The sequence below is a fragment of the Xenopus laevis genome, chromosome 5S (assembly GCF_017654675.1).
Source record: "Xenopus laevis strain J_2021 chromosome 5S, Xenopus_laevis_v10.1, whole genome shotgun sequence".
Classification (NCBI taxonomy): domain Eukaryota; kingdom Metazoa; phylum Chordata; class Amphibia; order Anura; family Pipidae; genus Xenopus; species Xenopus laevis.
Genome location: NC_054380.1, coordinates 81862402 through 81875708, shown reverse-complemented (window position 1 = coordinate 81875708; position 13307 = coordinate 81862402). Strand labels below are relative to the sequence as shown.

Genomic DNA, 13307 nt, shown 5'->3' with positions numbered 1-13307 from the left:
TGCACCCTAGTCAAAGGCTTTAATCAGGGGCCCCCCACCCAGTCCTGCATTACCATTTCCCACCTTACCAGCCCCTCCCATGATTGCGCTCCATGGTGGGCGCCTACTCTGCCTGCCCCTAGTTCCAGCCCTGCAGGGAGGGAAGACAGAACAGAGCAGGAGAAAGGAAAGCTCTCAGTCTAATATGTACTACATACAGTGACACAGTGCTGGTGCTCCATTAGCATTTTGAATAAGGTGTGAACAGGTGAACAATGTGGCAGTTTCAGTCTGGGTCTCAGCTGGAACAGTACAGGCCTTTAGGGGAGTGAACAATAGAGGTGTCACAAGTGTGAACAATGCAGGGGGATCATAGGTGTGATACAGGTGATTAGAGTCTGAATTTGAGGTTTAAACAATGCAGGGTGCAGTTTATCTCTACAGTGATACCTTTTAAATTTTACATATGGTAAACAGACACAGCATCTGGGGGGCCAAAGAAGGGGGGGGCGCGGGCCGCCAGTTGGATAGCCCTGGTCTAAGCCATCAGGCAAAGAACAGTTAAGGAACAGACACTGCTTTCAACCAATCAAATGTTTGTGTTCAAACAGCTGACCATTAAATAGCAGCAGCAATATTGTAACTTTTGTTATATCCCCCCCCACCCCCATAAATAGTGCAGTACAGAATTTGGCAAAACTACAATGAGGTTAGTAGACTGCCAGCATTCTTCAGAAGCCAGACATAATATTTTAGGAAAGGGGATAAGCATTTATATAAACAGCAGTAAAATCTTCTACAAAAACTATTCAGCAAGAACTTTACAGGACATGGACAAGTGCATGACAGAACTGTTTAAAGAAAAAAAAACTTTTAAACGGAAATCCAGACACAGGCTTTGCATTGGGGCCTAAATGCAGCCTAAACTTTTACATGTTTTTAAAGAAGGAAACCTATATTCACTGAGGGGGGTGCCTAGTAAGCACAAACACTCACCTTTTCTTTAGGCTTCCTCTAGGCTTTTTCTCTCAAAAAACAAATTGTATTTGGGGACTTGGCTGGGAAACACTGAGGCACCTATAGGGTGAATTTTTGCCTGTGAAGGCTTCGCCACACTTCACGCCACTTCATCAGGTGCTAATTCGCTACCACTACTCCAATTCACTAAAATGCAAAGTTGTGTCTCTACAGCCGAACGCTGGCAAAGTTTCAAAGTTTTAGTAAAATGAATCACTACTGTTTCAAATCCCTTTTACTTACTGGTGTTTGTCCTGTATATTTAAGGCTTTATGTCTTTTTATCTTTGTTACAAAAGCAAATACGGATTACACTGCACCTTCATGTAATGTGTGGTGGCACAATCCATTCTGTCAGTTTACTTGGCTGAGAGTCAAAGAATGTACAATGTTTTGCATTAAACTAAACAATTTTCTATTGTTTGAAGTAACACCCTAAAACACATGTGGCATGCCCCTCAAATGGTAAAAAAAATGTTAAAACAAACATTTTTAATAGTTACAACTTTTAAAGACAATCCTGCTTTAAAATATGAAAAACACCAGCATTTTTGATGACTATTTGGTATATAGGATTTGATGTCACTGACATAAGATTGAGGAGGATGAAGCGTCATCTTATCAGTTTGCCAGGTCTAAGCTGGTAAAGGAAATTTTGTCGAAAGAGGTAACATTCTGTATAATTTGCTCGCTTGTCTGAGCAAAAATTGGCAAGAAACTTTGTTAGCGATGTACTCTTCAGCTAGCAAATTGTTCCCTATGCCTGTTAGTAAATTGGCGATGTCCCTGCAGATTTCTTGCGAATTTTTGCTTGCTACGGGCACTTTAGTAAATCTGCCCACAGTGTTCTATATTTTCACTCTCAATTATTTGTTGTGTGGACACAAGTCTTACTTATTCAAGAGTATGGGTGATTTCAAATAGATTTTTGCAACACCAGAGAGATGTAAGAGGGTACAATTAAGGGGCAGATTTATCAAGTTAAAAAACTTCGAAATTCGACCATCGAATTGGCCAATTTCGATAATAGAGGTTTTCTTTTTGAATTTTTTGCCAGTTTTCGGTTGAAGTAAAATCTTTCAATCGTTCATAGAAATCGTTCGAATTGATTCGAATAATTTTATCGATTGATCGAACGATTTTCAAAAAAAAAAACTTTGACTTTTTAAAACTTAGCCAAATTTTGGCTCTAGGTTTTAGGAGGTCCCCATAGGCTAACATAGCAATTCGGCAGGTTTAAAGTGGCGAAGTCGATGTTTTTTAAAGAGACAGTACTTTCGAATGGTTGAATATTCAAAGTATTTTCAATTTGAATAAAAGTCGAATTTGGCCTATTCGATTGTCGAAGTACCCAAAAAATACTTCGAAATTCAAAGTTTTTTCATTCGAAAATTCACTTCGACCCTTAGTAAACGTGCCCCTAAGGGTATTAATAAACAAGCAGCAACCCAAGCAGTAAAAATACTGCAGCAAGCAGCAACCCATACAATAACACAAAGGAAAGTAGCCAGAGGGCTACGAAAGGCGTCAAGCGTGATGGTTCTATATACACATGGCGTTCTTTTGTATTGAATTTTAAATGGATTAAATAAATACTGGATTTTACATAAAATACTCTACGTGGTGCTCCATGCTTTGCAGATAACTTTGACCGATGCTATCCGGAGCAGCTTTCATGTGCAGCACACCGTGAGTAGTTTTACCGGGGTGCTCCCTATAAACTGTTTTGCTTTGCAATAACACAAAGGAAGTATGCTACTACCCACAAAGCAGCAACATTGCAGGATGCTGCACCAATATCAGTGACTGGTCAGTGTTCTTAAAATGCTCAGATAGCCGGCAACAGTTTTTAATCACACTGTATACATGTATACAGTATAATGAAGCTGATGGCAGAATAAGGTATTATAGTCAAAAACATGGTGCTTTGCCCATGAAGCCTTTTGGTTTGTTTTCTTTTGAAAGAATTGCACATTAAACTTGAACATTGTATTTAGTACCATTAACATAACCAACATGGTAATAAATCATGGTAGAGATGAAAGGCTTCACTGATTGATTATTACATTGATGTATTATTACAGTGATTAATTATTACAGTAATATTAAGAGAAGTAAATGACACTGAACTTGGAAGCCAATGATAATATTTTGACTTGCCGTATCTCTTCTTACCTGTCTGGGCAGGAGGCTATTCTGTGCCACTATTGCTTATGATTTGTAAAGCAGACAAAACAGTTGATAACTTTTTAAGAAAATGGCAGAGCCCCTCTAATTCCCCGAGTTTGTTTTATAGTACTTTACCATTAAATGCAGTCTGACACTGGTCAAAGGAAAGGGGCAATACAAAAGTAAATAACTGTCAAATTTAAGTTAATAAAGTTTTACAAAGTAATTACTTGCCATGTACAATGGGAGTAAAAACCTTTACCTAAAAGTTATTGTGTCAAAACATATATTTTTGAATATTTTCTGAAATTACTGTTTCATATCGATGTACATAGAGTTTGAGGCCCATGGCATTGGTCCTGCACTAAATTCTGATAAATTGTTTATCAACAACTAAAGCCTAAAGCATGGTTTCCTGGTTTTAGCAATTATTTGTACTTCACGTGTTCTATTGACGAAGGACAGCCAAATCACTATGTCATCCCGCTGACAGGGAAAGTTTCCATAAGCTATAATGGGAAGTGGTCTGGAAGAACTCTCTGGTTATTGCCCTCAACAATCTGTGCAAGAAACTTGCACCAGCAAAAGACTGTACATGACATTAATTTGGAAATGTTTTCCATGCAGTGGGACTATTACCTTATATATGCTTGTTGGGTTATATTAAAATAATTATGTCATGCACATTTCCATTCAAGATCCCACTAATGTTTGAATCTGGTATCATATAAAACAATATTGTTGCTAGTATACAGCACCAGACCAAATACCTTTATTTTTCACCAGGTGCACGTCCCACTGTGTTCACATCAGAAGACAAACAATCTTTGGATTCTGGACAGCACTCCAAACAGCAACCATTATATAATTAAAATGCATTTATATATTGCATGGCATAGACCAGTACAGCAATGTTTCAGGTCCACATTAACCCATTTTCAAGCTGAAACACTGCTGTAGTGGTCAGTTATTACCAACAAAAACTTCAGTGATAACTGAGCACTCAGAATGTAACAATATTAAAGTTAACAGTCTATCAGCTGATAACCCCAGAGCTCACAATATCCATTTTTTAACTGTTTGTGAACATTGCTGATTATCCATATAGCCATACTGTTCATTTTAGGGGCAAAAAAAATAGTTGACTGTGATATGATAGTTGGTCATTATTGTATTTATTTATTGTGTTTTGTTTTAAAAAATTATGGACTTGGACTGTTGCTAAAAACTCTTTTTGACTGTTACAGGTCCTCCATTTCTTCTGTAGACCTAATAATATAGTGTTATGTACTGTATATATACAATGATAAAGATTTATGCAGTGAACACAGTGGCAGAATTATATAGGACATATCCAGGTTTTTCCCTGGGCCAACAGTTTTTAAAGGTCTTAGTTTTAGCATCAGCAGCAATTTGATGTATCAGCCCCAACTGCATCATGCACATTTCCCCCTCCCAACCACAATTACACTGGAATCATGGGGAAAAAAGCATACTGTTTGCATCCAAAAGGCTGTACTTGCAAGTTGTAAATGACCCCTCAACTGTGTATTCTCCTGCCATACATAAACTGCAGGTTTGTTACATTTCAGTAACAAACCCGGGACTGCGGGTTGAGCTGTCAAAATCGGGACTGGCCCTCTCAAAACGGGACAGTTGGGAGGTATGGCATATTTGAGCTTTGTTTCGCCGCAGAATTGACGCCCATAGACTTGTATGGCGTTTGCCATGGGAAATGGGTCAAATTCCTCAAAAAAAAAGGTCCCAAAAAACGCTGGAGACTTTTACTTTTTACAGGGTGATAGGATGAAAAGGATCATAAATTTTATTTTGGGTTCCCTCCTTCCGCCCTACATTTCCTAACATATGGCACATAAACTATACAGTGGGCTCATGTGTAGGGCAATATAACACCTCTATTTTATTTTATTAAGGTTCCTTGGCCTTGTGCAGTGTTAATTAGGCATCACTAGCGTAACTTCGAACTGCTTATCATATTAAGCAGTTCGAATTTCGTGAATTATCGTTGTGCTGGCGAATCTACACCTGACTAAGTGTTGTGATGTCAGCAAAGCCGTCGAGGTAAGTAAATTTGAAATATGCAGGCCCCTACGCAGGCATTAGCATCCTCAGCCAAAAGTGTGCACTCCATTTAATAAGGTTACATGACTGGGTGCAGGAGTCTGGAGATTATAAAACATCATATTATACCACACGCACAGGTCTTTAGTGATTGAACAAAAAATAAAACCAAAGATTCAGTCTCAACAGAGACCCTTATCAAGGTTGAACCTTGATAAAGGTCTCTCTAGAGAAGGAAATGTTGGTTCAATAAATATATGAGTGTGTTATAATATGTTGTTGTGTATAAATATATATATTTTGTGGGTCAGTCCCTAAGAGCGGAGTAACTGACAGTAGCAGAGAGCATGTGCAAGTGAATCTGTGCAGAAAAGAAGATAGGAAACTAGTAGTGAGGGCATATTTTTTATAAAAATATTAAGTACAACATTTCTATCCTACTTCTTTAGTTAATTTTTAGCTCTCCTTTAAGTGTAACTTCGATTTATAGAACACAAAGAGGCACATTTATCAAGGGTCAAATTTCAAATTCATGCGAGTTTTTTAAAACTCCCATGAACTCGAAATTTGACCAATCAAAATTTATTTTAAAAAATTGAAGTTTTAAAACTCGGATTAATAGAATTGACCCACAAACTCGAATCAAATTCTAATAAAATGTGATTCAAATTTAAAAAACTCAATTGTCAGGAAGGCTGAAAACAACTCAAAATTGATCCCTGGAACTCTCCCATTGACTTAAACAGCAATTCTGCAGGTTTTAAATGGTGAATAGCCGAATTTGAGTTTTTAAAGGACCAAAAGAGTATGATAAATCTCGAAAATCTAATTCAAATTTTTTAAAAAACTTGAATTGAATTTGAATAACTCCCTAGTTGGATTTGACAATTTTGACCATAAAAAACTTTTGAATTCAAATTTTATATATATATATATATATTTTCAAATATATTTTATTGTGAGAAGCTAAACTTACACTAAACAAAAAAAACAGACATATGCTGCTTGCAACATTTTTGTAAGAGAAACTATCATAGTGGAATGAGAATTAGACAAAATAACTAAATATATGACTTCATAATAGTGCAAGAGCCGAACTTACACCACTCACACCACTTACTCATTATGTAGGATACTGTATGTAAGAGAAAGCTATTTCTTTTTTAAACTTTCCATAAAGGATCTTTTCGCAAATTGTCTGAAGCTTGAAAAAGAAAACCAGTATTCACATTTGGCATTTACAAAATAATTCATTCAACAGACGCATACCATATAAAGCAAGCACTCACTGCTACAGAGCTGTCAATTTACGAAAAAATAAAGCCTACAAGATAGTCATTATAGAGCTTATAGAGCACATTAAATAGAACAAGGTAGCAGTGCAGCATCCTTTATCATGTGCCTTTGTTCTGTTTAGTTAAATTTAGAATAAATAAACTTTACATTTCAATTTCATTAATCAAATGAAGTAAAAAGTATTCTGACAATCAAAATCTGGACACATGGTGGGGTTGTTTACTAAAACTTAACTGTTTCAGTAAAAATTTGACCAAACGCCCAAACCCGAATCTCCTTTATTCCCTAATAAAAGTTCTAGAAAAATGAACTGTGAACGAACATTGCAACAAAAATGAGCATCAATTCGAATCATGCAAACCAGCGCAGAGAGCCTAAAACTCTTGAGAATCTTGGATGCTAAAACATGTTACAAAGGTTAAAAGGACCATCTGCCATTGACTTTTACATGATTCCAATAGGTTTTATCTGGAGTATTTTTGGATTTGAAATGTGAGCAGTTTCAGAGCATAATAAATCTCGAAAAATTTGATTTTTTTTTCCCCCTCTAAAAAAAATTCTGATTTTTTTACCATTAAAACTGTACCAGAGAAACTGGACCTTTAATAAACAGACCCCACAGAGTTCTTCCCAGGCCGTTTTGGGGGGGGGGGGGAGATCACTGACACAAATGCATATGGAAATGGGCCGTTTTTATGGACCTTGTCAGCCTTTGCTTCATGCTGCAGAGATTTACTGCCACTAGTAGATTATTTGAGATCTTGTAACATTTGATGATATGCAGATGTATTTAGAAGACTAGGAAAGTGAAGTGAAAGTGAAGCACTGGGAGGTGCCTCTATACCAAGCATAATCTATTTGAAAAAACCAAACTTAATATTAGGGATCTTCTAACATTGTTATTTTTTGCCTCTACAGAAACCTGTCCTACTAGAAGAAATCAAATGCATATTTTACCCTTAAAACAAAAGGGAAATCATTGTTTATAAATTTCACTATGCATTTAAGCCCAACCCAACATTTTATGCTGTCTGCAAGCTACATAGTCATGCTGTAAATCACCGACAAATTTCATCTGCTCCTAATGTGGTCATACAAAGGCCATCTTTGTATGATATCCAAATTAGGTAGATGAATACCACACAAGGGCCCTATACATATATGGCCTCTGCTTTATCATATGCTTTTTTCAAAACGTTGCAGAATTTATAAACAAAGTATAAAAAAATATATTTTTACTAACATTTCACTAAACACATTGTAATAAAAACAGTACTTTGGGAGGCACATTTATCAAGGGTCGAATTTCGAATTCATGTAAGTTTGTTTAATTGACATGAATTTGATTTTACTCGAAATTCGAATATTCAAGTATTTATTAAAAAAATCAAATATGTAAGACTATACTATAATGAAAATCCACCTGTCCCAGTGGTGCCAATGACAGTAAGCAGTAGAGTGTGCATGTTATGAAGCTGAGTGAGATGAAGTCAGCAGTCAAGTCTAAGCTAGTCTTAAGGTCCCCACAGACGAAAAGATTTCTCTTGCCGAACGACTGATTTTAACGAAGTCCGGCTAATCCTTAGAAATTAGGGATGCACCGAATCCACTTTTTTGGATTCGGCCGAACCCCCGAATCCTTCGTGAAAGATTCGGCCGAATACCGAACCGAATCCGAACCCTAATTTGCATATGCAAATTAGGGGTGGTAAGGGGAAAACATTTTTTACTTCCTTGTTTTCTGACGAAAAGTCATGCAATTTCCCTCCCGCCCCTAATTAGCATATGCAAATTAGGATTCGGATTCGGTTCGGCTGGGCAGAAGGATTGGGCCGAATCCGAATCCTGCTGAAAAAGGCCGAATCCTGGCCGAATCCCGAACCGAATCCTGGATTCGGTTCATCCCTATTAGAAATTATTGTGCAGTTAGTGGGATTCGAACGATCGAACATCTTAAGATTTTTCGGCCGACATCTGGCAGGAAATCGACCGGACAGGTTAAAAAATCTTTGTTGGTCCCAGTGCAATCTATCTATGTTTGCAGGGCCAAGCAGGCAGCTACCCTTTGTTTTCCTGGCAAATTGGTCTTTTTATTTGATGGACAATTCGTACGATTGTTCCAAGATAATCGTGGTCTCACGATGACGATCAGATCTTTTAAAAATCTCAACATCTATGGCCAGCTTTAGTTACCACTGATTGTATTGTTTTACAGCAGGGTGCTGAAGCATACCCTCATAGTGAGTAATTCCAGAGATGTTGCAGGCATTGCAAGGTAGTCCACACATTGAATCCCCTCACTGCACCACTTCAGACCTTGTAACTCATTTTCATTTTATTTTAATCCCATGCCACAAATATGATACTGTACACAGACTTTTTTTCTGCTGTCAAACAAATGGAGATGCCTTCCAAATGATGCTGCCTCATGTAATTCCAAGACTCTTTGTAGACACCAACACCATTACAGCTGACACATCCAGTTAACTCTCAACAGCTGAGACCTGCGAGAGTAGGACAAGTCAAGTGTAAGGGCTGAACTCCACAAGTGCTTTTGTAGGATGATGTCAGATTGACAAAAACGCATCCTACAAGTCGTATGTTGTCGCGTGGGTTAAAATATAATGGGAAAATTAATTAAATTATGCAATTGCTATTATAAAATTGGGGGAACCACCTAATACAACCTAGGAGCATTTGAAAAATTGTATCATTAAGATTTTAAATAAGTGACCACCTACCTGATGCAATTTGATAATTATCTTTTATGTATTTATATTACTATTTATTGTATTCCTGGCCAACCAGATTTTAATTGGAAGTTTTTTAATGTTAAATAAAATTGTATACTTTCAGAGTAACTTGGTCTCAAAGTACACATTTAATTAATTTTCTCAGTTTTCGTGTTATCCTCAAAAGGACCTTGGGGATTTAGGGTGTGTTTTAGACCAATGAAAGAGTTCTTTTCTCTAATGCCACATTACCTCAAGTATTAAAATATAATGGGACTGAAACAAAAATCTTATGCGTATACTACATGTAGAATATTCCATTCGACACAACACGACTGTCGGAGGTGAACGCTACATGTTGCATCTTCATCCAACAAGAAAAATGGATGGTGTTGGAAAGACTTTTTTCTCGTTTAACTATATTGACTGTTGGATGTAAACGCATGAAGAAAAGACTCCACCCGACAAGAAAATCTTGTGCTGCTGTGTAGCGTTGCATGGCATTGCATGTAGGATCAGATAAAATCTAACCCACAAAATCTGATGAAACGCTTATGGAGTTTTAGGGCTGAACTACATGGAGTGCCGTTGTCCGACACGTCACCATGCGATGACACACATGCGACATTTTGAATGTTCAGAAGAGAATGGCACTTCGCGGGTACAAACCACATGTTTCCGACTGTCAGATGAAAACGCTGCGCTGCGGCAGGGGGCCTGAGTGGCTGGAGGGGGGCCCCTGGGACTAGCCCCCAGTTCGAACCTGCTTGGACTTTTTCAATGTAGCTGTGCATAGGAAGAAAACAGTTGTGGTCAAAACATCCAAAATCACATATGCACTCCAAATGCAATGATTACATTGGCCATCCTCTAGCTTGGTGACAGTGATTTGCAACCAAGCAGCGAGGTGACTTCCTGAGGACGGCTTGAGTTAGAAGCCGAAACATTGAAATAAATAAGATTTATTCTTTTTCACTTTAAAAAACCCCGGAGTGTGGTTTCTTTGCTATTTGGATATTTATTTTATAACCAGCACCCAGGCATTGGAGATATATTTGGAGTGCTCCAGTTTGATATTGTGTGTATATGTATATATATATATATATATATATATATATATATATATATATATATATATATATATCTTTTTTGGTTCTTCAACAAATGCGGTGACAGCATATCCTATCATTTCGGGGTTCCTTTTTTTGGAAAATTGCATTTGCTATATTTGAATAAAAATACAATAGCTTTTTTTTAACTTTATGAGGCTCTTCACTTGCTACTAACAGTTAGATTTTTAGCAGATTACATCAGTTTTCCATAATGTCAGCAGATTAAGAAGCAATCTCATGATGTCATACTACAGGGACCTTTTAAGGAAACCAATTCCCCCCCATCCCCAATTTCAAATATATATAACAATTTATTTCTCAGACATCCAATACTTCAATTTTTTTGCCAGGTGCAGTTCAGTTGAAATACTATAAGCAAGGAGAGGAGTGTGCCTTGTCATCCAGAATATATGAACATCAAGAGACTAACAAGAGGTACAGTTACATGGCTTTACCATATACTAAGAAATGTGGGTTATATTATGGGCAAAGAGGGCTAATAAAAAGCACAGAAGGAGGTGCTGTAAGTAAATTCCAATGATCAAATGTTGTTAGTAAAAGTTACCTTAAAGGGGAACTAAAGTCTAAAATTGAATAATGCTAGAAATGCTGTATTTTGCATACTGAACATAAACATGAACTGACTGCAGCACCACTGTACTTTCATACAATTTTCAGTAGGTCCAATGAAAGGTGATTTCAGTTGTTTTGGCCCCATCTGTGTGCAACTCAGAACACAGAAATCTCCCCGTGCCCCAATTTGCTTTAAAAAAATTACCCTTTAATGTATTCTATGTCAGAAAGAAGAGAGAAGTTTCCCTTCCACTTATTCCACTAATCATGTCATATAACTCTATGAAGAAATACTTGTAATTAACAGCTTTTTGTAAATAACATATTTAAACTAGAAATGCAGTTTAAAGGGGTTGTGCACCTTTACAACATTTTTATCAGTTCAGTTGGTTTTCACCAGAAATAAAGACTTTTTCCTATTACGTTCTATTTTCTATTTATGACTGTTTTCCTAATATTGAAGTGTAAAGTTTCATTTTTCACCTTCTACGGGTAAGGTCACACTGGGTGTTTCGGGGAGATTTAGTCACCTGGCGACTAATGGTATCGTCTTTGCGACGACCAATCTCCTCCAACACCTTCCCTCACTCTTGCGCTGGCTAAAATGAAAAATCGCCGGCGCTAAGCACACACGTCGATTTGTTTTCCGAAGTCGCCCGAAGCTGGCTAAAATGAAAAATTGCCGGCGCTAAGCAGACGCGGTGATTAGTTTTCCGATGTCGCCCGAAGTTGCCTCACGAGTAAACTTGGGGCGACTTTGGAAAACGAATCGCCGTGTGTGCTTAGCGCCGACAATTTTTCTTTTTAGCCAGCGCAAGAGTAAGGGAAGGCGTTCGGGGAGATTGGTCACCGCAAAGACGAGGCAATTAGTCGCCAGGCGACTAAATCTCCCTGAAACACCCAGTGTGACCTTACACTAAAGCAGCTCTAGGAGGGGGGCGTCGCCGACTCTTTAACTGTTCTTAATGGATACATTCAGTTGATACATTTCTTATGTTTGTCCCTACTGACCAGAATCCCTGAGTTTCATTAAAGTCAGCTGTTAGCATTGATACAATAGTTGCTAATAGATGCTGCTGAGAAATGTATCAACTAAATGTATCAACTAAATGTATCAACTAAATGTATCAACTAAATGTATCAACTAAATGTATCAACTAAATGTATCAACTAAATGTATCAATTAAATGTAGCAAATCGTAACAGTTCCACATGCTTCTGGATCACTGAACTGACAGACTCTAGAGACAGGAACATTAAACTTTATACCTAAATTTTAGGGGGAAAACCCCTTTAACTATAGGAAAATAAAAACTGATCACTAAAAAAAAGCTATTTTCTGGCATTTGTTTAAAATGAAATCTTTTTAAAGTTTACAAATGGTTTCAGACTTAAACGTATGATCTCCATTGGGTCTGAACTGTCACTGATATAGCATCAGATTCTTCTGTATTGTACATCCCTTTGTTGAAATGGTAAGAAGGAAAAAAGGACACTCACAGCCCAGCAGAGGAGAAGTAAAATCATTCTACAATGACGGCACGCTCCAGACGCCCAAAAATAAAAAGGGCAGGGACTTACTGAGCTTCAATCACATTTGCAGAAGCCTTTATCATGATCAAAACATCATTATCATTATAGACACGTATTTATAAAGCGCCAACCTTCTCCACAGATGTTTATAATAAAAATGAAAGCAATTGGCACCTGGCTGCCACAGACTCCCCAATTGCTACACCCAAGTAGTTGGATTTTCAGTAAACTAACAGCATCACCATATAGCATATACATCATGGACCACAAGGGACGGAACACCTGAAAGTAACTTGTGACTGGTCTAATTGTGACAGTTCTTCCCTTGCTATTTATCAGCAGGAAGCAGCAACAACCCCATTCATACATCATCAGGGACAGCCACACAGTCACATCAACACTCAGAGTAACACATAGCATAAACAGATTATTTCAGGAGAGCTAAATGGATGGGCAGCCAACAGGACAGACAACAAGCTGAGCGGTGGACTTCAACTCCCAGCAGGAATAGCAGGAATAGCCAACTAAGGCAGTAAACCTGTTTCCTGGGCACAGACGATCATTTAGCAGAAATAGCAGCGTCACTGGCAGCAGCACATACACAATAAATCCTTGTCGCGAGCTCAGCCTAAACATTATCCCGCTACTCGTCTAAAGACTGCCTGGGAGACTGTTTCATTCATCCAGTAATAAAACATGCCGGCCCTTGACATGTCATCTGCTATTCACCTCCCTTTAGGAATACTATAATAATGCCGGCAGCAGCAGCAGTAGCAGCAGCAGCAATAGCAGAGTGGTGTCCATGTGTGGCTACC

The 13307-nt window shown here is 37.8% G+C and overlaps 1 protein-coding gene across 9 annotated transcripts in view; it reads right to left on the bottom strand.

Moving 5' to 3' along the window:
- LOC108718009 (dystonin) overlaps nt 1–13307 on the bottom strand; it is a 243134-nt gene that overhangs the window by 212070 nt on the left and 17757 nt on the right. The gene's annotated exons all lie outside the window — the stretch shown is intronic.